The 8,284-nt window shown below is 36.1% G+C and overlaps 1 non-coding gene across 1 annotated transcript; it reads right to left on the reverse strand.

The window, feature by feature from the left end:
- Positions 1–274: 274 nt before the first annotated feature.
- LOC124984100 (U6 spliceosomal RNA) lies at positions 275–376 on the reverse strand. The gene has a single exon (XR_007108562.1). It is a non-coding gene; the product is annotated as a U6 spliceosomal RNA (small nuclear RNA).
- Between the last annotated feature and the right edge of the window lie 7,908 nt (positions 377–8,284).

An 8,284-nucleotide genomic window follows, 5' to 3' on the forward strand; every position in this document is an offset into this window, starting at 1 on the left:
TACAGGTTCTCACTAATTTGTTGAGGCTGGCCTCGAAATTGTGATCCTTCTACCTCAGCCCACCAAATCACTGGGATTACAGGAATGGGACAACACATCCAGCTGGTTCATGTATTTTTAAAGTAATTGCAGATATGATTTAAATCTATCATCTTACAATTTCATTTTTATTGGTTCCATATGATTTTTGTTAATTTTGCTCTCCTGTCTTTCCTCTTTTGTGTTAATCATGCATTATTAGTCCATTTCCCTGCTCTTCTTGCTTGTTCTTTGTACATTTTTTATTATTCTTTAGAATGTGCATGTCATGCTTGCTCAGGGCCATAAAGATCTTTTCTGTATTGTTCTAATTTTGGTATATGTGCTGCCAAAATAAGCTTAACGATTACTCTAGAGATTATTATAACCTGCCTTAAATTAATACTAATATCACACTCTGAATAATACAAGGAACTTATAACACTTTATTTAAACTCCTGTTTTTTTTGTGATATGTTAACATAAATTAATTCTCTCTATTCTCACAAGACATTAACATTATTGTTTTATTCTTTTTTTTTTTTTTTTGCATTGAGGATTGAACTCAATGGTGCTTTACGACTGAGCCACATATCCAGTCACATTCCTTTTATTTTTTGAGACAGGGTCTTGCTAAACTGCTTAGGACCTTGCTAAATTGCTGAGGCTGGTCTTGAACTTGCGGTCTTCTTGCCTCAGCCTGCCTAGTTGCTGGGATTACAGGCGTGAGGGATTACCACACCCAGCCAACATTATTGTTTTATATAGTACATATTATCTTAAATTTATCTATACATTTTATATTTTTGGTGCTGTTTATTTCTTTTTGCCTTACTGTGTTTTCATATGGGATCATCTTTTGCCAGAAAAAAATCCTTCTAGTGTCTCTCTTAATGTAGATACATTGGAGACAAATTGAGTTTTTGTGGACCTCAAATGTCTTTGCTGTGCTTTTGCTTTTGAAGGATATGTTTTGAGTATGGAATTTTAAGTTGGCAATTATTTTCTTTTAGCACTTTAACAATTGCCTTCATCTTCTGGTTTCCAGTTTTTTTTTTTTTTTTTTAATTGCTCAGCTCTTAGTTTTATTGTTGCTCTTTTAAAAACAATGTGGTTTCCCCCCAACCCCACCTCTTCTGTTTGCTTTTAAGATTTTTCTCATGGTTTTTTATTTTTAGCAGTTTTCCTGCAATATATGCAGGTGTGGTCTTTTTTGTATTTATCTTTTATGGGATTTGTAGAAGTCCTTTGCTCTGTGACTTTGTGTCTTTCATCAGTTTTAGAAAATTCTCAGCTCGTATTTTCTTAAAAATTGCTTCTATGCAATTTTTTCTTTCCTTCCCTCTGGAACCCAATTACCAAAATGTTAGATGTTTTTACCATGTCTCTGAGCCTCCTCTCTTTCCCCCCCTTTCATTTTTCTTTTCTTCTCTTCTTTCTTTCCTTATTTCATTTTTTTTTCTGAGTTGGGGTTTTGCTGTGTTGCTTAGGTTGGTCCTGAACTCTTTTTTTTTTTTTTTTTTTTTTTTTAATTTTTGGCGGTACTGGGGATTGAACGCAGGGCCTTGTGCTTGTGAGGCAAGCACTCTACCAACTGAGCTATCTCCCCAGCCCGGTCCCGAACTCTTGAACTCAAGTGATCCTCCTGCCTCAGTCTCCTGAGTAGCTGAAACTACAGGCACATGCCACTGGGTCCAACTCCATTTTTCATTTGTTTTGTTTTATTTATTTATTTTTGGCTCTTTGCTTCACTGTCCTCTTTTTGACATGTCTAATCTGCTTTTAAATCCATCTGTTCAATTCTCTCTCTTCTCTCTTTCTCTCTCTCTCTCTTTTGTACCAGGGGTTGAACCCAGGGACATTTAACCACTGAGCCACACCCCCAACCATTTTAAAATATTTTATATACAAACAGGATCTCACTAAATTGCTTCAAGCCTCACTAAGTTGCTGAGGTTGGTTTTGAACTTTCAATCCTCTTGCCTCAGCCTTCTGAGCTTCTGGGATTACAGGCATGCACAACCACGCCCAGCTTCAATTCTTTTTTAAAAAAAATTTTAAAATTTGCTTTAATTAGTTATCCATGACAGTAGAATGCACTTTGATACATCATACATAATGTGGTATAATTTCTTTCTTCTGGTTATACATGATGTAGAATACCACTGGTTGTATACTTACGTATGTACATAGGATAATTACGTCTGATTTATTCTACTATCCTTCATTCCCCCATACCCACTCCCCTCCCTTCACTCCCCTATACCTAATCTAAAGTACCTCTATTCTTCCCTATCCCCCCCAACCTATTGTGAATTAGCATCTTCATATCAGAGAAAACTATTCAACCTTTGGTTTGTTTCACTTCGCATGATATTTTCTAGCTCCATCCATTTACCAGCAAATGCCATCATTTCATTCTTCTTGAAGGCTGAATAATATTCCATTATATATATATATAAATCACATCTTCTTTATCCATTCATCTGTTGAATAGCAACTAGGTTGGTTCCAAAGTTTAGCTATTGTGAACTGAGCTTCTATAAACATTGATGTGCCTGTGTCACTGTAGTATGCTGATTTTAAGTCCTTTGGGTATAAACTGAGGAGTGGAACAGCTGGGTCAAATGGTGGTTCCATTCCAAGTTTTCTGAGGAATCTCCTTACCACTTTCCACAATGTTTGCCCCAATTTGCATTCCCACCAGTAATTTCCCCACATCCTTACCAACATTTATTGTTGCTTGTATTCTTTTTTTCATTAAGAATATTTTTTTCCATTTTTATTGTCGTTGCTTTGTATTCTTGATAATTGCCATTCTGACTGGGATGTGATGAAATCTTAGAGTAGCTTTGCATTTCTCTATTTGCTTAAGATGTTGAACTTTTTTTCATATATTTGTTGATGGATTGTATTTCTTCTTCTGTGAAGTGTCTGTTCAGTTCCTTAGCCCATTTGTTGAGGCTATTTGCTTTTTGGTGTTAAGTCTTTTGAGTCCTTTATATATCCTGGAGATTAATGCTCTATCTGAGATGCATATGATAATGGTTTTCTTCCATTCTATAGGTTCTCTCTTTATGTAATTGTTTCCTTTGTTAAGAAACTTTTTAGTTTGAATCCGTCTCATTTATTGATTCCTGATTTTACTTCTTGTGCTTTAGAAGTCTTGTTAAGGAAGTCAGATCCTAAGCGGACATGGTGAAAATTTGGGCCTACTTTTTCTTCTGTTAGGTGCGGGGTCTCTCTTCTAGTGCCTGGGTCTTTGATCTACTTTGAGTTGAGTTTCATGCAGGGTGAGAGAGATTGGTTTAATTTCACTTTGTTATATGTAGTTTTCCAATTTTCCCAGCACTATTTATTGAATAGGTTATCTTTTCTCCAGTGAATGTTTTTGGTGCCTTTGTCTGGTATGAGATAACTGTATTTATGTGGGTTTGTCTCTGTGTCTTCTACTCTGTACCATTGGTCTACATGTCTATTTTGATGCCAATACCGTGCAGTTTTTGTTACTATTGCTCTGTAGTATAGTTTAAAGTCTGGTATTGTGATGCCTCCTGCTTCACTCTTCTTGCTAAGAATTGCTTTGACTATTCTGGGTCTTTTATTTTTCCAAATGAATTCCATGATTGCTTTTTCTTTTTCTATGCAGAATGTCGTTGGGATTTTAATTGGTATTATATTAAATCTGTGTAACACTTTTGGTAGTATGGCCACTTAAAATTTTTTTTTGGTAGTTGCAAATGAGCAACTTGCCTTTATTGTATTTGTTTCATATTTATGTGGTGCTAAAGATTGAATCAGTGCCTCATACATGCTAGGCAAACACTCTGCTACTAAGCTACAACCTCAGCCCCAGTATGACAATTTTGATAATATCAATTCTGTCTATCCAGGAGCATGGGAGGTCTTTCCATCTTCTAAGGTCTGCTTTAATTTTTTTATTTAGCGTTCTGTAGTTTTCATTGTAGAGGTCTTTTACCTCTTTTGTTAGATTGATTCCCAAGTTTTTTTTTTTTTGAAGCTATTGTGAATGAGGTAGTTTTCCTAACTTCTCTTTCAGTAGATTCATCACTGATTTATAGGAACACGTTTGATTTATGGGTGTTGATTTTATAACCTGCTATTTTGCTGAATTCATTTATGAGTTTTAGTAGTTTTCAGGTGGAATTTTTTGAGTCTTCTAAATATCATATCATTGACAAACAGTGATAGTTTGAGTTCCTCTTTTCCTCTTCATATCCCTTTAATTTCCTTCTCCTGTCTAACTTCTCTGGTTGGAGTTTCAAAGACCATGTTGAATAGAAGTGGCAAAAGAGGGCATCTTTGTCTTGTTCCAGTTTTTAGAGGGAATGCTTTCATTTCTTCTCTATTTAGAATGATGTTGGTCTTAGGTTTAGCATATACAGCTTTTATAATATTGAGATAGGTTCTTACTATCCCTAGTTTTTCTAGTGTTTTGAACATGAGGAGTTGCTCTATTTTGTCAAATGCTTTTTCTGAATCTATTGAGATGATCATATGATTCTTGTTTTTAAGTCTATTGATGTGACGAATTACATTTATTGATTTTTGTATGTTGAATCAAACTTGCATCCCTGGGATGAACCCTACTTGATTATGGTGCACTCTTTTTAATAGGTTTTTATATGCAATTTGCCAGAATTTTATTGAGAATTTTTGCTTCTATGTTCATCAGGGATGTTGGTCTGAATTCTTCTTTCTTTAATGTGTCATTGTCTGGTTTTGGTATCAGAGTGATATTAGCCTCATAGAATGAGTTTGGAAGGGTTCCGTCCTTTTCTCTGGCTTCAATTCTCAATTTTAGTAATTTTATTGTTTTAGTTCTAGGATTTCCATTGGGTTATTATTTTTAAAACAGACTTCTGTTCTTTGTAAAATTCTCTATCCTTTCTTTTATTTTCTTGAACATACAACTAATAATAAAAGTCCCTGCTTGAAACTCTAATATCTGTATTACTGTTTTTCTTATGATTTATCTTTTTCTTCTCTTAGTGTTTAGCCATTTGATCCTATTTATTGGCATGCCTGGTGATTTTCAAGCAAAAACCCAGATATCATATATGAAAAATTATAGTCTCTGGTTAATGTTATATATATATATCCCTTTAAAGATTATTTAGGGACTGGGGGTGTAGCCCAGTGGCAGAGGGTTTGCTTTGCATTTCCAGCCCTACAAAAATTATTTAATTTTCTTATGGGCAGGGTGATAGAGTATGGCCAAATCATCCTGATGCCATTGAGGATTGGTCTAAAGCTTTGTCAGGGTTGGTTTATTTCCAATTGTCCCTACTGCCAGATTCCTAGGGTATATTCCTCCTAATTGTAATGCATAAGTCACTTCTTAGAGGTATAGCCTTTCTGGGATCTCAACTGAAATTCCAAAGTGTTTACTAGATCCCTTCCACACTGATGGCCTTGAACTTGGATCTCTGACTTTCCAGTCTAATGAGACCTCTGCAGACTTCTCTGCTGCCTTGCCTTCAGTCTGCATTACCCCACATCATGCCATGACAAACGATCTAAAGGAAAAATCAGAGCCAAATGTATGGCTTACCTCACTTCCCTATCCTGTGTGCTCTTGGTCCCACCAGTCCTGCTAAACGTGGTTTCTTTCAGATACGTTTACACAGTTGTTTCATGCATTTAATCTAAGAATTGTATTTGCTATCAGTATATCTCTGAGTCATTATTAAGGGTTTCCCTCATATTCCCTTACTTAACAAGCAGCTTTATTGTCTGGGGGTGTAGCCCAGTGGCAGAATGTCTACCTAGCATGCACCATTGTCTGGAATTGAACTCTACCACCATAGAAGCAACCGAAAAACAGTTTTATACCATTCTCTCTTGGAGGTGGTCCATGTAGTTCTTTTTTTTTTTTTTCATTTCATTTTATTTTATTTTTTTAATTTTATTGTAAACAAATGGGATACATGTTGTTTCTCTGTTTGTACATGGCGTAAAGGCATACTGTTTGTGTAATCATAAATTTACATAGAGTAATTCTGTTTGATTCATTTTGTTATTTTTTTCCCTTCCCCCCCACCCCTCCCACCCCTCCCACCCCTCTTTTTCCTCTTTTCCCTCTATACAGTCCTTCCTTCCTCCATTCTTGCCACCCTCCCTAACCCTAACTCTAACCCTAACACTAACCCCTCCCACCCCCCCATTATGTGTCATCATCCACTTATTAGCGATATCATTCGTCCTTTGTTTTTTTGAGATTGGCTTATCTCACTTAGCATGATATTCTCCAATTTCATCCATTTGCCTGCAAATACCATAATTTTATCATTCTTTATGGCTGAGTAATATTCCATTGTATATATATACCACAGTTTCTTTATCCATTCATCAATTGAAGGACATCTAGGTTGGTTCCACAATCTGGCTATTGTGAACTGAGCAGCTATGAACATTGATGTGGCTGTATCTCTGTAACATGCTGATTTTAAGTCCTTTGGGTATAGGCCGAGGAGTGGGATAGCTGGGTCAAATGGTGGTTCCATTCCAAGTTTTCTAAGGAGTCTCCACACTGCTTTCCAGAGTGGTTGCACTAATTTGCAGCCCCACCAGCAATGCATGAGTGTACCTTTCTCCCCACATCCTCGCCAACACCTGTTGTTGCTTGTATTCTTGATAATCACCATTCTAATTGGGGTGAGATGGAATCTTAGGGTGGTTTTGATTTGCATTTCTCTTATTACTAGAGATGTTGAACATTTTTCCATATGTTTGTTGATTGCTTGTACATCTTCTTCTGTGAAGTGTCTATTCATTTCCTTAGCCCATTTGTCAATTGGATTATTTGCATTCTTGGTGTAGACTTTTTTGAGTTCTTTATAGATTCTGGAGATTAGTGCTCTATCTGAAGTATGATTGGCAAAGATTTTCTCCCACTCTGTAGGCTCTTTCTTTGCATTGCTGATAGTTTCCTTTGCTGAGAGAAAGCTTTTTAGTTTGAATCTATCCCAGTTATTGATTCTTGCTTTTATTTCTTGTGCTATGGGAGTCCTGTTGAGGAAGTCTGGTCCTAAGCCGACATGTTGAAGCTCTGGACCTACTTTTTCTTCTATGAGATGCACTGTCTCTGGTCTGATTCCGAGGTCCTTAATCCATTTTGAGTTTAGTTTCGTGCATGGTGAGAGATATGGGTTTAGTTTCATTCTGTTGCATATGGATTTCCAATTCTCCCAGCACCATTTGTTGAAGAGGCTATCTTTTCTCCATTGCATATTTTTGGCCCCTTTGTCTAGTATGAGAAAATTGTATTTATTTGGTTTGTGTTCGTGTTCTCTATTCTGTACCATTGATCCACCTTTCTATTTTGGTACCAATACCATGCCGTTTTTGTTACTATTGCTTTGTAGTAGAGTTGAAGATCTGGTATTGCGATACTCCCTGCTTCACTCATTCTACTGAGGATTGCTTTAGATATTCTGGGTTTTTTTATTCTTCAGATGAATTTCATAATTTCTTGCTCTATTTCTGTAAGGTACATCATTGGGATTTTAATTGGAATTGCACTGAATCTGTATAGCACTTTTGGTAGTATGGCCATTTTGACAACATTAATTCTTCCTATCCAAGAACATGGGAGATCTTTCCATCTTCTGAGGTTTTCTTTAATTTCTTTCTTTAGTGTTCTGTAGTTCTCACTATAGAGGTCTTTCACCTCTTTTGTGAGATTGATTCCCAAGTATTTTATTTTTTTCGATGCTATTGTGAATGGGGTAGTTTTCCTAATTTCTCTTTCTGAAGATTCATCACTTATGTATAAAAATGCCTTAGATTTATGTGCATTGATCTTATATCCCGCTACTTTACTGAATTCACTTATGAGATCTAAAAGTTTTCTGGTGGAATTTCCTGGTTCCTCTAAGTACATAATCATATCATCAGCAAACAGGGATAGTTTGAGTTCTTCTTTTCCTATTCATATCCCTTTAATTTCTTTGGTCTGTCTAATTGCTCTGGCTAGAGTTTCAAGGACGATATTGAAAAGAAGTGGTGAAAGAGGGCATCCCTGCCTTGTTCCAGTTATAAGGGGGAATGCTTTCAGTTTTTCACCATTTAGAATTATATTAGCCATGGGCTTAGCATAGATGGCCTTTACAATGTTAAGGAATGTTCCCACTATCCCTATTTTTTCTAGTGTTTTGAGCATGAAGGGGTGCTGAATTTTATCAAATGCTTTTTCTGCATCTATTGAAATAATCATGTGATTCTTGACTTTAAGTCTGTTGAT

The sequence above is a fragment of the Sciurus carolinensis genome, chromosome 4, assembly GCF_902686445.1.
Source record: "Sciurus carolinensis chromosome 4, mSciCar1.2, whole genome shotgun sequence".
Taxonomy (NCBI): Eukaryota; Metazoa; Chordata; class Mammalia; order Rodentia; family Sciuridae; genus Sciurus; species Sciurus carolinensis.